Raw genomic sequence first — 16,392 nt, 5'->3', positions numbered from 1 at the left:
ACGTACATTAACTTCTGGAAAATTTCCATCCAATTTTTGGGTTCCTAAGATGTCAAAACGTCAAGATGCGGTGAAAACCGCATATGCCAAAATTGGACCGATAAAAATACGTTCTCTTCTAGAGCTACAGCTCTGTTATAGCGCTACCTAGATGGAAAAATAAAAATGAATTTGATTATTTACATTGACTAGTTTAATTTTCATTATAATGATTTTCAACTGAAAGAAAAAACTTGAATAAATATTAACTGATGAAGAATAAAAATCAACCTTTTCTGTAAAATCTGCATTTTAATGATATATAATATATTAACAAAAAAATATTGTGATGTCTATAGATTAATTCGTTAAGTTTAATTTAGACTAAAATAATGGAAGTAAAACAAAAGGAAATCCTTTTGTTGGTAAGAAGTGAAAGAACAGAAAAAGTAAATATTACATATATTTGAAGTCTTTGGTGTCAGAGGACTAGAAGAGCGCAATGGAAGGATAACGATGGTAAAGGAATCCTTCAGTACAAAAAGAAAATTACTATATAATAAAGGTCTGGAGTTAAGAAAGAGGTTCGGTGGAGTATCTTTTTGTGTGGAAGGGAAGCATAGACGATGGTGAAGGGGGTGAGGAACAGGATTGAGGCTTTTGAGAAGTGGCCATGGAAAAGAAAGTGAAGATGGACGAATGAAGTGTTGAATGAAAAAATAATTAGCTTATTAGAAAAGAAGTTATGCCCAGACCCCAGAATACCTTCACAGAAATTATGGTCTGGTTGCACCAAGCAAGTCCTCCATCAAGCGGCTGTACAACAAGTTCCAAAAGACAGTGAATGTGGCAGATGCAGCCAAAAGTGATCAACCGAAGGTGCTAACACCAAAAACGTTGATCGACATGCAAGCTGCATATTCTGTTAATCCCAAGACGTCTGTGCGACGCCTATCTTGCCAGTCTGATCTCTTCTTCGGTAGTGCCCACACGGCAACGTGCAAGTGTTTAAAGATGCATTCGTATAAAATTCGTGTTGTTCACGAGTTATTTCCTGTAGAAACTGGAAAACATGTAGCTTTCTGTCCGGGGTTCATGGCATTCACGTATCCACCTTGATGAATACGTGAATGCACAGAATTCACGAATTTGGTGTATGGAAAATCCACATAAGCAAATGTTCTTGACGTTCTTTCACGGCACAAAGAATAGTGAGCACAATAATTTGTAAACACTATACCTACAGACCGGCTGGAGTACACGTGCTTTCAGCAGTACAATGCTACGGCTCATACAGCTAACAACACTATGACTTTCTTGGATCAGTGTTTTCATGGGCAAGTGATTTCAAAGGGGCTGTGGCCCCCTCGATCTCCTGATTTATCCCCTCCTGACATTTTCTAGTGGGGATACCTAAGGATGATGCTTACAAAACTCATCCTCACACCGTTCCCGAATTCCAGATCGAAATTGAACGATGTGCGCTGCTATTCCTCAACAAACTTACAACATGTGTTTAAGGGCATACATTGACGTTTTCAATAGTGTTAATCGGATAATGGAGGCCTCTTTCAACTATTATTGTAATTTATTAATTTTCCCATACGGTTGCGTCATTTTTTGAACACTGTATTTGAAATGAAGTAATAATTTAACTTATAAAGATAGTTTAATTTATTTTAGTTTTAATTAATTAATTAAGCTTTAGCTAATGGATCAGAGTAAGAATCAAAATCAAACATTATTAGAAATTTAAGTCTGTCTACTCATGAATCCCAAGTCTATTACTGCAACCTTGAGTTTTTAATCAATTACATATTCCGAATTCATGCTCCAGTTCTCCATAGACTTCATAGGGTCCAGTCAATTAAGTTAACATTTTCAAAATATCTTTTTTAGATTTTTGATGTATAATTATTATTATTACTGGTAATATCATGATAGTCTGACGGCCTATCTACCGTTAGCTTAAGCATTTTCTAATTATAAAAAACCGTTTCTTATTTGCCTTTTGACATAACCATTTTTTAATTAAATTTATCTCCCTAAAATAAAAAGTTAAAGATTGCAAAAAAGACACTATTTCAGAATTCTGATTGTAATGTTAGATTCGGTACTGCCGACGGTTTATTGACGATATCGGGCTTTGTTAAATCATAATAAAAAAGGAGAATTTAATAAAATTATTAGGTTACACAGAAACATGATGAAACCATATAAGGTAAAAAAACAGTTTGAGCTCCATTTTATTTGTTGACATTAGTCATATGCTTTTCGTAGAATACGAGTATACAGTAAAATATCGGTTTTATTTATCAGTTAATTTATGAAGAAACGTTTTATTTTTAATGCGTAATTATAAATAAACAGGTTTTATTAAATGCTATACATTTTTTCTTCTTAAATTATCTTTTTAACTCTCATGCATTTTCTAAAACTATATATCCATAATTGTGTGTGCCCCAATTACTTCAGATAAGTCAGATATTATTAACCCACCGGGTTGGTCTAGTGGTGAACGCGTCTTCCCAAATCAGCTAATTGGAAGTAGAGAGTTCCAGTGTGCAAGTCCTAGTAAAGTCAGTTATTTTTACACGGATTTGAATACTAAATCGTGGGGATACCGGTGTGGTGGTTTGGTTTTTTCAATTAACTACACATCTCAGGACTACACTTCATTTACACTTATACATTTCATCCTCTGAAATATTATCTGAAAAGTAATTACCGGAGGCTAAACAGGAAAAAGAAAGAAGTCGGATATTATTGTAAATAAATAAATTTTATTTTAATTTAATTTAAAATTGATATTATTTCCCTTTTACCAGGAAAAGTAAACATTTTTGAAATGAATTGATGTTTATTTTAAATAAATAAATCTTTATTCCGATGGAATAAAACAAATACATTATATAAATCACATCAATATAAGATAAATTATAAATACAAAAACAAATTCCAAGATATAAATAGAAGTTTTTTAAGTCCATATTATTTATTTAAATACAAACACATAAAATAATAACTTTAAGGTAAATACATTAAATATAAAAAATTACTACAAAATAATTCATAATTTAGAAGCCACTATTGAAAATTATTTTGAGCACATATTTATGTACCCGTAGAAGGGGAAGCGAGTTTAATTAATATTATTTAAAAATTCATCAACAGAAAAATATTGTTAGCGTATAACAAAGTCTTTTAATTTCATTTAAAAAAATGTTTGTTCCACTTGTGCCATAGGGTGCTGCTACCTAGCGGGGGCTAAAGGCCCTACGGCAAGCTTGGTCAGGCGATCTGATCACGCTACCTCCTACGTCATAATGCCACAGGGAGTGGTCATTATGCGTAACCTTCTATTATTCTACGTCAGAATCCGATCCAGAGCGGTCGTATGCACTTTCAGTCCGGATGGACATGTTCGGATGAACGTTTAGTTTATTAGTATAAGTTATATGTTATTTAATTTAATTATATATGTAAAGATATGTATCAAGTTCAATTTATTTCATTAACTGTCAAGACGACAATTCATTAAACCATCATTCAACAATTAACAAGGCGTTGTTTCATTTATCACCTATGAATATACAGTCCAACTTCGTTCTAAATTCTACCATCGTTTCATGTGGAGGCACCGGCGAGTATCCGGCCCGCAAGACCATGAAACGTGTGTTAGTTTTTAGAGCGAGGTTGGACTGTATATTCATAGGTGATGAATGAAGACAACACCTTGTAGCTTGTTGAATAATGAATTATTGTCTTGTATAACTTGTCATAACTATGTATAACTTGATATATATGAAAATATAAAATTAAATTAAACATTAAAGCTAACGTTCATCCGAACATGGATCGAGTCCATCCGGACTAAGAGTATGACGTGAACGCCTTGGATCAGATAAATAACTATGAGTAACACTAATTGTCCATCCGGACGAAATGAAAAATGCTACCGTTCTGTGCGGGATTCTAACGTAGAATGTTAGTACTAGCTTAACTATCTGGTGAGCACTAGATCGCAGCACCGTACGGCTCGACATGGAACGGAACAAATAATTTTGTGGAAAAACTTTTCAAATGGTTCACTAATTTATTAAAATTGGCAATGGAAGCACAATAAGGCTTTTTCTTGTAAATAGAAGTATTTTGTTGAGTTATTATATGGAAATAGTATCGCTGTCTGGATTGGTAAGGTTGATATGGTTATTTTTTTTAGAACGGTTATTCTTTTTACCAAAGATTTTATATTGACGAATAAAAATCTGATGTGAACACCATATGACTTCCTTGTGCGCCTATTAAAAAACATACACGTTTTTAAAAGTACTTAAAAGTTTATTTCAGAGGTTAATCGGTAAAAATTTAAATTTAAAAAAAGGAGATGAAGTCGGATTCGAAACGATGTGCGTTCCCCTTGTAAGATCCAAATATTTCATTAATTAAAATTTTATTTGGCTTTAACTCTGGAACCAATGAAAATAAGTATCACTTATATCGTTGAAAATCTCTCCATGAGAGCTTCAAATGTTTTTGGATTTTGGGCTCTTATGGACATTTTTGGTCCAGTCGATTGCAATCAAAAGGGGAGGTGCACAACTAGATGTTACAACAGTCCTAAATCCAAAATTTCAACATCCTACTGCTAATCGTTTTTGAGTTATGTCAGATACGAACGTACGTACAGACGTCACAAGAATAGTCAAAATGCATTCAGGGATGATCAAAATGAATATTTCCGTTGAAATTTGAAAACCTAAATTTTTCGCGATTACCGATTACAATACTTCCATTACTTTGTACAAGGAAGTAAAAAGTAACGTGTTTTATTAATAAATTATAGCACAGGTTCCTCGCTTCTTTCAAAATAGTTTATCTATGATCTTCACTATTAATTTTTATTTATGTATGTTGGAAGGAATCAATAGAAGATGACAGATTTCTTCTTGTTCTTAGTCGTATATTTTAATTAGTATGTAACCATGTTTTGATGATTAAGCTAGAGTTTTGTGAAGTGAAAGATGTTTATCGTAAGTAGTTTCAATTTTTATGGGATGTATCCCAGCAGTGTGAATATTTTAACTTTTGTACGCTGACGGAGTGAGAAATAAATCTAACTTTGTCCCTGGACTAAATGTTTTTAATTAATGATGTACCTGATACTGTTACTAAACTCCAAAATGGAATATTAGATAATAACAACAAACTACTACGCTTTTTTTTAAACACAAATTGGTGACTAAATATCATATCTCTGTGTTTTTTTTTTGCGAGAAACAGAAAAAATAGATGAAGTAGCAGAAATATTTGCAAGTGATAGTTTAAAATTAAGTCTAAATAATATTGAAGCACTCAGATTGATTTCATTGGGAGTAATATTATTCAGATAACTTTGTGCTTGGATTGAAGCATTGAATCATGACTGAAGATTAATCGTGATTTATTGATCCATTAATCAAGAAACTGTTCATCGAAATAAATTTTAATGATTTTTCTCGATTTCTGTGCAACCAGATTGAACCGTACCTTAGGCGAGACCGCGTATATACGTAGGTTCTAGAGTACGAAAATTAGATTCAAAACATGAATATAGGAGAAACATTTTCCTGTCGATCAGACCAGGTAGAAAAAGGTCCTAAGCAAGCATCTCAATTAACAAAATAAAAGTCGAAAGCCTCACAACCATTCCGAAATTTATTTATAAATAAGATAAAATTTAGAACCATATATATATATATTTTTTTTTCATTATTTTGGCTGTAGCTCGTTAAATATTGATTTTACAGAAAACATTATTCTTGTCAAAAATATAGAGCGGAAGCTTCTACACAAAAATATCTATGGACACATTCCGATCAGGTTGTAAATAAACGAGCTTGCGCAATATACAGTAAGTAACCCTCCATATATTGCCTATGTGGAGGTATCCCGGCGGCACCGTTTCAACACGCGCGCGCGATAAACAAATATCTATAACTTTTGATCTATGATAGATAATGCAAAAAATCAAAATGTTATTGATAAATTATACCTAAAGGAATAACCTCGTATAAATTTAAAATGATTTCCTACATTTAGGAATATGATATTATAGTATAATGTTATCAGGTCGAAGTATTTTAAAATTTGTTATCAAAGGCCTGCGCGAATAAAAACAAAACTAAAAAAATCGATAAAAAACTACGCGAATAAATTCTTAAGGTGATTATTTATGAATTCAATAAGTTTCGTAGCAAAATATGTTGTTTTTTTAAATATTAGTAATTTTAAATCATATTTCAAAAAACCTATTTTGTGACTTTCACTAAGTACAAAAAACCAATCGTAAATTAATAAAATTTTATGAAATTAAATATTAAACAATATTAATAACTAGGGAAAAATATTTGCTTTTAGGTGGTAATATCAGTAATACGTAAATGTTTAATTTTGACTGAGTTTTATGAGCGTAATGTTTGTAAAATGCGTCAGTGCGCACCAAAAAGTGAAAACAACAATATAAATAAATGTTTGTAAAAAGTTAACAAAAACAGATTTTTATGTTAAACTTGGTAAAATTATCCATAAATATGCACTTTACTGAATGTTAACCTTCGATTTCATTACTTTTTTGAAAATTTCAAAAAATTTAATCGTTTAAGATAAAGAACGATTTTTTTTTTTTTCGGTGTAACAGATCAATCAAATTTTCCGTTCTACAACTTTTGTTTGAAATATTTTTCGATAAATTCAATATTTAAATAGTTACAACCGAAAAACGGGACTACGATACATTTACATCGATATAGTGGGTCATTTTACTAGATCCACCCGGATATCTCAAAGGTTTTTTTGGTAATGAGGCTCTTGACTTTTAGTATGTTAGTTGAGGCATTCTAGGGACATTTTTCACCTGGTCTGATCAACAGGGAAATTTTGCCCCTACATTTATGATTTGAATCTAATGCTCCCACTCCATACGATAACAACAGCTTCATCTAGCTAGTTTTTTTTTTATTTCATGAGGAAAACGTATTGCTTTAGAGGAGTTCTTTAGTGAGTAAATAATGTACTCTATTAATATGTGAAATATTTAAACGGAGGAGTTCGATTTTAAAGTTTAAATACTGATTTAGACTCCAAAACAGGACTGTTATAATAATAGTGGGAGGGGGTAAATGCAACTAAGTTGTTGAGAATATTTTTTTTATTACTGGATATTTAATAACACTTTAAAAATGTTATATATATATATATACGTCGGGTTTTCAATTAATAAGATTATTAAAGCTTAATCTTTATAAAGTAGATCATTAGTAGAGGGCTTGACTACTACACTCAAAACAACAAATCTTGACTACACTACTACAAAAAAATGTTTTTTCACAGTTTATACAAAATTTAATTTTATCTTAAATTCAGAGTAATTATAATAAAACTGATACATAAATCTGAGTGAGGATTTCAGCGAGTGAAACACAAAGCCGATCTCCGTGGTGTAGTGGTAACAACTCGGCCTTTCATCTGGAGATCCCGGGCTTGAATCCCAATCAGGCATGACATTTTTCATACTCTATAAAATTCTACCTTCATAATTTTACGTACAAGCTTCTCCGGTGAATTAATTTAATATGAAAAAAAAATTGGTGCTTCAAGAAAAAAAGAAGATATTCAAGAAATGAAATATAAATGGGGATGGGGTGTTCTAATTATAATACACTGCTTTGTTCACAAAGATGAAATAAGGAAAAAATATTTCAGTTATCTGAAATTATCAAATCCAAGAACGTAGTTTTGTTTGATTCATAACGCACATGGAAAACACTTAACATCCAATGTTTTTATATCACTCTACTATTTATTTTATATTTCACTTTGTAATAATATAATTCAAAACGAACTTTGACGTGGAAAAAAAATATTCCCAATAAAAGTACCAGGTTTTAAAAATATTAAAAAAATATATATATAAAAACTAAACTAGTTTTTTTTTTTTGGAATGATTTGGATCTAATAGTGATTTAGAAAAAGTTTCAGTCCAGTCTCATACAAATAGCACATCCCCCGACACTATTTAGTTTGACAACTAAATAATATTTTATTAATTAAATTTATTTCATAAAAAATTAGCTGTTATCTTATAATAATGATGTAAAATTTATAATTTTTTTACAAATATCTTAGTAACTTTTGAATGAGGCAATGCACAAAGAAGCTAAGTGTACCGTTGGAATTGTAGTAATTTTCTCATTTACAGTATAACGTTCAAAATGAGATACAGTAAAGACGTTTAGCAGTTAGAAATCATTATTACAATGAGGTATCAAAACAGGTCTCATAACCGGTTGTACATGTAATTTAAGACCCAAAATCGAGTCTCATAGCAGTCAGCCTGTTAAAGTCCACTTAAATATACCACTGATGCTCCAATTACAACAGAAAAATCACTTTTTTTAAATTGGATTGAAGATATTTTTTTCAGATATAACCTTTTTTCTTGGATCCTGGATTAAAGGTGCTGGAAAAATCGTGAAATAATAATTTTGCTTAAGCTATGCGCAATAGAAATTCTAAATTGGAATCGGCGTTCTCTTGAAAACCAAGTTTTATATAAATAAATAAATAAATAAATATATATATATATATATATATACTTTTGTGGTGTTTTTAGGTTTTGTTTTTGTTAGTTTAATGTACATATGAAAGAACTGATGATTGTTCACATCAGCACGTTATTTAATAAACAGACGAAATCAAATAATTGAATAATTTATTTAAACATATTGTGCTTTTATACCCTATGAAAATGTAATATTGTTATTAATATTTTACAATAAACCAACCATAAGAAAAACCACTGCAACGATTTATTTATTGTATGTTTGGAATCATTATAATTTGATTCTAACTCCAGACAATTTGTACGTTTTATTTTATAAAATGTTAAATTCACGATCACTGATTTGTGTATTTACATAAAAGATATTTATAAATTCCAAATAATTCTACTTTTAAGAGACGTTTTCGTTAGAGCACTTACTAAGATTATAACGTAAATATAATATAATTATAACCTAAATATCCTAGAATTATAACAATATTAATTTACTTTAATGGTTACCACGGTTTAATTTTAAAGATTGTTAATAGTTTTATTATTGTTGGTTGTTAATTTTAGGTGATAATAAAAAATAACAAAGCATTGTACTTACATGCATATTTTATTGTCGAACAGGGCATTTCAAACAGTTTTGTTTACAAAAATTATTAACTTCAAACAAGTTCCTACTGAGAAACTTTTGCGGCGCGTAAAATGTCTAAAGGATATTCACTTTCACGTCACGCATTACAAAGAATATCTGGAATTATTCCATTAATTACATCTTTTATTCTTCTTTTCATTTCATGATGTTGACACCTTCGTTACGTACAGTACACCCTGTTTTTGGCGAATCCCAAAAAAAGAAATCGATTGGCGTAAGGTTAGGAAACCAAGGTGGCCAGGTAACTGGTCCATCATTGCGAATCCAACGTTGAGGAATTGTTCATGTAAGTAGTCCGTAACAGGTAAACCCAAGTGTGGTGGTGCGCCAAATTGTTGGAAGTAAACGTTGAGTTTCCAGTGTTCAAAATCTGCATTTTTTTTAGATAAGCACTAGTAACCGTTGGCTCGGCAAAGAAGAATAGCCCGATCACCGGACGTTAATTTTCGGGGTTGTGTTTGCCGAACGGCATGAGGGTTCTCACTACCCCAAATCCGACAGTTATGAGGGTTAACGTGACCCGAAACATGAAAGGTAGCTTGGTCAGAGATGATTTCTAAAAACGCATTATCTTCGTTCACTTTATCAAGAATGTCTACGGGTAAACTGTAACGGCGTGGTTTACCGTCATCTTCAATTGCCTGCACCATCTTAATTTCGTATACATGAAGTTTTAGGCGCTTGTGTAGAACCTTCAAAATTGATGAGTAAGGTGTTCTCAACTCGCATGACGAGTAGATTTACCCGGAATTTTCTGAAAAGTTTCTGTTATTCGATCCACAACTTCTTCGGATACGGGAGGTCTGCCAGCACCTTTATTGTATACAGTTTACCTTTATTGTACAGTTTCTATATCCTTTTTAAACCGCTTAACAACAACGTTTAATAGAGTCTTTATTAAGATCAAGACCGTACTCTAAACGAAAACGTATACGAAGAGTAATAACGGATCCGTTTTCACGAAACCATAGCACACATATAGCTTTCTCCTGCACAGGTGCCATTGCTCAATTTACGATCCCCTGTCATTAAATCGCAACGGCGTGTTCATTCAAGGTCTTCAGTAACTACAGATCCAACAACACTAATGTTTGAAAAAAATCAACGTACGCTGCATTGGTTTGTATTAACTCCTAAAATACGCTGAATAATTTATGTTCACTCTATATAATGACTGAAACAAAATAAAACAAATTAATCGGTCATATTGAGCAAAACTTTTGCTCGCTTCATTTCATAGGTAAACTTCTCAAATTCATAGGAGTTTTACCTTCTGAAGAAAAATCATTGAGAAAATAGTCCCAAATAAATATGAATGATTTTGGATATTATGCTCAATCACAATAATTAAATGAGTCTATAACCATTAACATAGAATTGAATGATAGGTTGACACGAGCGAGTACAATAAACCTATTTTGGCCGTTTCCAAAAGTTTCGAATTTTCTCAGATTTAACCAATCAACATGTTGCCAAACTTTATTTAATTCGATTATGATTGCAAAAGTTTTAAATTAATGTAAATCTGGATAAATAATATAAATTAAATTTACAGATTATTAACTTTAATTCTATTATATTCTAATTCATCCGTATAAATAAAGAAATTATGAATTTCTTTTACGTAACAAAATAATACAGAATAAGAGAAGATTGATTTAAACTATTTTTAATACTTTTATTTATAGTCGCATCAACAATTAAAGTCATTATCAGTGTAATGTAATTTAACCGGTAAATTTGTAGTCTTGAACAAAATCAGGTCGACTACTCCTGAGACGTGTAGTTTAATTGAAACCCAACTACCAAAGAACACCGGTATCCATGATCTAGTATTCAAATCCGAATTTAAAAGTAACTTATTTTTATTAGGATTGAATTTGAGAACTTTTTGACTTTGAAATCGACATTTATGACGATTAATACGAGTTTACCACTAGACCAACCCGGTGGGTTGATTTAAACTATTGATCTAGAGTACACACCAGATTTTTTATCATAATTATTATTAATATTTTTTTTTTATTGAGGAAAAATTATTTTTTCTGTCATATTTAGTTTAATTATTAACGGAAGATGAATACAATAATAATAATAATACTCATTTTGATCGAATCACTTCGATCAAAATGAGTATAATGCAATTAAGAGTTGTCTAAGTCCATCAGCTATTATATGTATAATAAGATTATAAAATAGAATCCTATAAAAAAAAATATTAATGACAATTATGCAGTTCTTAGAGTACAATTGGATAAAGTGATCACTAAAAAAATTTGGGTTCGTAGTATTAAAATACTTATGCAATATTAAAAGTGTAATTCTCAGAAAAAATAATTCCAAATGACCACTTTACCAAATTAGGATTTTACCATCAAAATTATAAAGTATTTATATTATTGTAATTATTAAAAAAATATAGATCCTGTTTGACCCCCACATTCGTTAGTTATTTCATATAACCCTTTTAATAACAGCTACAACTTGAAAAAAATATGTATTAAAAATTCAAACAAATTTTAAAATTCTTAAGTTGAGTTCCAAAGGTCTTTTTTTTTTAAAAAAAGAAAAAGCTTCTATATCGTCTACATTAATACTAGATATAGTTGAATTTTCAATCTTGAAAACTGAAGAGATTAATAAGTTGATTCTGTCTGCAAAGTATTATTATAACTAAACTCAGGTCTTTCTTCATTTTTAATGTTTTATAAATTGTACGTGGGGGTTCATGTAAAACCTTTCATAATGTAGAGAGAGAAGAAAAAACCGTAAGAAAGAAGATTTATCTGTACATGGACGGCTATAAGTGTGTGAGTATATGATGTGAAGTATTTTCTTTATTATTCATGATGTAGAAAATTAGGATAAATATATCATCACAAAAAGCTTACTGAGCTTTTTCTGAATTCCTTCCATAGGCTATATGATCTTTGGAATTCCTTTTAACGTGCTTTATAAGTATAAAGTCATTTTTTATAAAGCGTATTTACGTTAAAAGTTTATATTCTAATACATATAAAGGAAAATAAAGATTTATTGATTAAAAATATTTATGATATGTTTAATATTTTACGAAGATATGACAAACTTACAATAATCTTTAACTTATTAAATATATGAAACTATTAATTTGATATTTTTTTATTGATACATAAGCCAGTACGTTGTGTTTCCGCATTAACCAATTCGATTGAGTAAATCAGTTTAATGAGGTAAAATACAATCTCGATTGTTAGAAGAGAAAGAGGCGATCATCCAAACCGTCGTAAGAAACAAAGAATCTACCCAATAAGCCGCCAAATGCATTTTTACAAAATAAGGGCAATTTAGATATTCGGAAGAAACTCTAGAAGAACCACATGTTCTATACTCATTAAATATATATCAGAAGATTTCCGTGCACTTTTCTCGCTTTTTTCTTTCCCGTTTATACCTCCGTTGCTGTTGCAGCGTATAAAAGAGAAACTATAGCGACAAGCCAAAATTTTGGGCACAGAAGTTTTTGAAAATGTCGACGTTTCAAGAACGCCTTAATCCAAGAACATAAAAAAAAAGTTATAGAAATTTACAGAGGGTGTACGTACGTACGTGTATTCGTCTGTATTTTCATTAATATCTCCGGACTGGATAGAAAAAAATCTTCGAATATATATATATATATATATATATATAGAGCTTCGACCTGATTTTCGATCAGCATTGTACAAGAAAGCATCACGGTACCAATAATTAAGTAAACTATAAATTCTTTTTAGCCTTGTTGAATAACGTTGCTTCAAAATGGGCCGATTTTCTGAAGTAGATTACTCCAATAAATAAACTTTTAGGCCTCAAAAAATAAGAGGGCTAAATAGGACCTGTACTTAAAATATCAATTTTTTAACCTTTAATTTTCAAGATTGAAAAACTTACTGTAAGTATTATTAATGTAGATGAAATAGGAGTTGTTTTTTTTTGTTTTTAAATGAGGCTTATGGGATCCGACTAAAGAATTTAGAATTATTTTTGAATATTTTATAATTTATAAAGCATACGCAATAATATAGAAGAAAGTGTGGTAAAGCCTAAAGTGAATAGAAAGGAACTACTGAAACTAATCGTTCAAAAGCAGTAAATGAATACAGTTTTGGTAATTCGTCAGTTATTTACATCTTTCATGAAAACAGATCGTCTATCACAAGGGAAACTTACCATTTCTTTTAAAATACTACCTGATCAACGGAACTATATATGAAAACTATTGAAGCGAGATCAAGTAAATTGGAAAAAGTCTAGAAAATATTAAAAAAAAGAAAGCAAATAACAAGGTGTAAGGGTCGTTCGGAAAGTTCTCTGTCTGACGAAGAAAATACAGGATTTTTCAAAATTCACTTGCAATTCGATACATTTAGATCAACGACTTTCCAATTTTTTAATGCCCTCATTATAATGCAATTTATCATCATTGCAAAATAAGCGGTCATCTCACCTTTGACCTCATCATTTAAACTAAGTCGTTTCTTCAGATTTGAGAAGAGGAAGTAATCGCTGGGAGAAAAAACCGGCAAATACGCTGGATGTGGAATCACTTCGAAGCGTTCGTAATGAAGTTTTGCAGCAAGAACCCGAGATATATGTGTAGGCTCATCATTGTGATGAAAAGAAAACTTTCTTTTTGGCCATATGTGGGTGTTACACCCTTCAATCGGTCCAGTAGTGAAACAAAGTACTCCCCCGTGATGGTCCTACCTTTTTTCACGATCTATAAGTACCACATCATGAGAATCCCAAAAACTCGTATAGCCGTGACTTTTCCTGCAAACGAAACCTTTCTTCTTTCTTAATGAGCATTCTCACCTGCTCCCACCCACTATTTGGTCTGCAGTTTAGTCTCTAGCGTGTAATCGTGAATAACTACTGTTATAAAATGCCGAAGAAACTCAGAAAAATTACATTTAAGTGGAATAATTTTTTGGTCGCTGTTAAATGCGACCCCTATCGAGATGAAGGTTTTTCATCGCAGAAAAAAGAATCATAACTGACAAATATTAGTCATTTGGTCATACCTGGCCATCTCTGTGTAAGGCTCAAAACTTTCCGAATGATCTTCGTATCTTTAGCTAAATAGAGTTTTAAATCAAATTAGAATTTTGCTCATTTTGTAATTAATTAAATTTAAAATATTTCAATTTTTTTTTTTTTTAATATTTTTATCTACAGTCACATAAACAATTTAAGTCATAAGCGACTCATCAAGATTACATTTGTAAGTGTGATGAGTTCTGAGACGTGTGGTTAATTGAACCCCAACCATCAAAGAACACTGGTATGCTCAATCTAGTATCTAATATTTCTATTTTACCTGGTGTATTTAACATATTGTTAATAAATAATTTATGAAGTAGGTCTACCTATTAAATTTAACTAAAATTATAAAGGAAAATTATATTGTAAAAATTCGCTTGTTGTAAAACGTTTAATTTACTGTTACACAAAGTAACGAAATATAGTTACGTTCGAAGTAGTTTTACTGCTTGCAGAATTGACCTTGCTAAGTTTTATCCCCTTTAAACATAATTTGAGTTTCGGGTTCTAGTGAAATATTTTGAGATAGCCTATAATAAACGAAAAATCAGACGAATCTATTGAAAAGACAAACATTATTTTTGGGAAAATTTTAGTTCCATTAATTCAATAAATTTTATTCATTCTTCTGGAGATATGTTGCTGATATCTTATTGCAGATAAATGTCAATATTATTATCCGCGCAATAAACTATAATCTACATACTAGAAAATTTTAAATTTGCAGCTAGCAAATCAGGTCTGAATCTAAAAGTTCGGAAGTGTAAAAAACATTTTTTTCCCTAAGACTAAAAAAGAGATCTATCAATACAGAATATGAAATCTTAAAAAAAAACACTAACAAAACCTACTTAAGAAAGTTCTGAAATGTAGAGAATATATATTTTTTTTTAAATGTAGCTGAAATATATGCCAAATTAATAAATAATAGTTAGCAATAAAGAAATTAATCTTTATGCCGATTTAAAAAAAATAGAAATTTTTTTAAGAATTGTAAAACATTATTTCGTATTATTTAAACTTTTGTTTTAAATTAAATTATTTAAATTTAAAAATGAGATTACAGTTTTTAGAGAATTTTTCGCTGCAAAACAAGAAATAAATATTAAAAATGAAAAAAACATTGCTGTTTAATATAGGATAATTAAATAGCACGCGGATGACAATTTTATATATTGTATAATTTTTTTTCTAATTTTTAATAATTTTATATGTTAATTTAATTTAACTTAATTAAATTATATGTTAATTTAATTTATATAATTTATAATTATATGTTAATTTAATTTATATGTTAATTTTTTTTTAATAATTTTATATGTTTTTAATAATTTTTTATATGTTATGTTATGTTATACTATAGCCTATGAAACTCCCGGTAACGTAAGGATTCCAATGCGGAGTCATACATCTAAATCGGTTTAGACGTTGGGCTGTAAAGGTGGAACAAACATACACCCTAAATCAGGCATGGCCAACATACGGCCCGCGAAAAATTTGTCAATATTAGCTTTTTTTATTGGCAATTTAATGGGAAATACGGAAATTTAAAAAAACTTTCCAAGAAGTATTTAGTAATCTTCAGCTCAACTTATATTTATGAACAAACTTTTTTTTTAATGAATTTAAATAAAAGTTTAACAAATTCCACAATAGCATTTTGTTCGCTTAAATGAATCGTTTTTGTATTTAACATTTTTTAATTTTAATTAAAAGTTTTCTTTCCAATTCGGCCCGGAGGCAACAACTGTTTGCCACGCCTGCCCTAAATACATAGCACTCCTTTTTCGGTAGTAACATAATGAAAATAAGATCATCGAATCGATACATTTGCAAACAGAAGGCTTGAAAAACCATAGGTGGTTCGAACTGAGAACATTCGTATTTTTTGAAATTAATTAAAAATTATTTCATAACTGTAAATGCGTAAAAATTCTGATGTAGGTGTAGTTATTGCAGTTTTACCTTCCATATTTAAACGAGACACCATTATGAAAAGATTTATTAAACATAGAAATACGTGAGTTAATTAAAGTAACTGCTGATTTTATGTTTTGCAAATAATACAACATATAAATATAAATTACTAGTTTTTAATAAAAGA

Source organism: Lycorma delicatula, chromosome 5 (assembly GCF_047948215.1).
Source record: "Lycorma delicatula isolate Av1 chromosome 5, ASM4794821v1, whole genome shotgun sequence".
Lineage (NCBI taxonomy): Eukaryota > Metazoa > Arthropoda > Insecta > Hemiptera > Fulgoridae > Lycorma > Lycorma delicatula.
The sequence above is the reverse complement of the archived record's forward strand: the minus strand, read 5'-3'. Positions refer to the sequence as shown.